At 37.9% G+C, this 1820-nt stretch overlaps 1 non-coding gene across 1 annotated transcript; it reads left to right on the top strand.

Annotated features, from left to right (window-relative positions):
* Positions 1–720: 720 nt before the first annotated feature.
* On the top strand, positions 721–802 carry trnas-aga (transfer RNA serine (anticodon AGA)). Its single transcript has one exon. It is a non-coding gene; the product is annotated as a tRNA-Ser (tRNA).
* Positions 803–1820: the final 1018 nt, after the last annotated feature.

Genomic DNA, 1820 nt, shown 5'->3' with positions numbered 1-1820 from the left:
TGGCTGAACAAACAGCAGGCCCTCGCTACGGGAGTCACGTGATGTCACTGCTTCCAGCTCAGTGGCAACAATGACCGAAATGACAATTACTCCAAATTAGTCTCATGTTAAAAGTCACACTTCTGTTTTTGTTTAGTTTATAGAAATAAGCGCACATTTTAATTTTAACCGAACATAACTGAGGCCATCTGTTTTTCTGCATCTCCATGGCTCAGTGCCGCCCTTTAGGTTTTGTTAAGATGGGAGATAAACGGCAACAAAATAATCGAAAGTAATGCACCTAATGTAAAACTACACGTTACGACGAGCTGTAAACTGGACAATGAGCTCATATGCATGTGTGGAGGATTTCAGCTGATGCATACTTTCAGAGATTGCAATAGTTTATATACGTGCAGTGCTAATATATTAAGTCGTAAGAACTGAACAAATACAAACACTTGGTATTAATAAAAGGGGAGAGGATACTCTAATAACTACATAGAGAAAATATTCAGCAAATCTATTTATATGGCACGATTAAATAGATTTAAAAAGCCGATGAGGTTATATTAAGGCGAGTATAAAGCGGTAAACTGAGTTAAGATTGGCTCTTGTTTCCCTGCTTGTTCCAGCTTCCAGTGCCTTATAGATACTCTTCAAAACATGCTTTATTTGTGTAACTAGTAGTATAACGGAAATTTTGTTATGAGTTGACGTCTGTGTGATTGGGATGTACGAGTTGTCGTGGCCGAGTGGTTAAGGCGATGGACTAGAAATCCATTGGGGTCTCCCCGCGCAGGTTCGAATCCTGCCGACAACGTCATCTTTTTCATTTCAACAAAGATATCTTCGACGTGTATTACCTCATGCCGTGGCACAAAAGCGGAGAATTTTCACGAAAATCAAGCCATTTGAATACGACGTGTCGCGTTCAGAACACGCGCTTAATGAAATGCAGCGCCCCGCCACACAGTGATTCTCATAACCACCGCACTTTAACAAATCGCACATCACATATAAAACTCGGAACTTTGAATCGTTTGCACATGCGGACACGCAGATGGATGCTGTAGTTTAAAATTCTGAGGGATTTTTTTTGTCATTTTATCTGATGAGACAACAATAATAGTGGTACATGAGAATGTAAATGTTATTCAATTCAATTCAATTCAATCTTTATTGGCAGACTTCATGTCCATAAAAACAAGACAAGAAACAAGAAACACACACACAACTACCCCCCCCCCCCCCCCACGACACAAGGTATAAACCATTAAATATATATATGTATATAAATAAGTATATAAAGCATTTGTAAAAATATAAAACCATAATATACATAAAACACAATTACTTAAAATAAATCAATAAATACACAAACACTTTAACCAGTGCTTTCTGAGACTGGATGAGTAACGGGAACCACTCACTGTCAGATCTGTAAGTGCTAAAATTATACTGTTACTCGAACCATCCAGTCGTTCTCTAAAATTGAACATTAACTTTCTTAAAAGTGCTTTAAAAGTCCAGACACCCACAGCTACAAACATCTGGCTGGCACTACCACTTTAATTTAATTTCTATTTTTAATGAATATACTCATCTTAACAGAATATATATTCTGTTGCCTACATTGCAGAATGTGACTTTGCCATCTAAACAGAAAAATGAGAACGGTCACAGTGAGATTTGAACATTTCGTGGGAACACAAAGATCTGTTGCAGTGGCTCGGTGTGGGGAAAATACAAACAACTCATACTGTGATCAGCTAACCTGCTGCTCTTTGTGGATTTATACAACTGAATTCAACAAGATGTAAGCAGATGATTCAGAGTTT

This window comes from Aulonocara sp. 'chitande type north' Nkhata Bay, linkage group LG4 (assembly GCF_057382095.1).
Source record: "Aulonocara sp. 'chitande type north' Nkhata Bay isolate Kocher_YH1m ecotype deep benthic linkage group LG4, A_spYH_male_GT1.1, whole genome shotgun sequence".
Lineage (NCBI taxonomy): Eukaryota > Metazoa > Chordata > Actinopteri > Cichliformes > Cichlidae > Aulonocara > Aulonocara sp. 'chitande type north' Nkhata Bay.
This window is presented reverse-complemented; position numbering and strand designations above follow the sequence as displayed.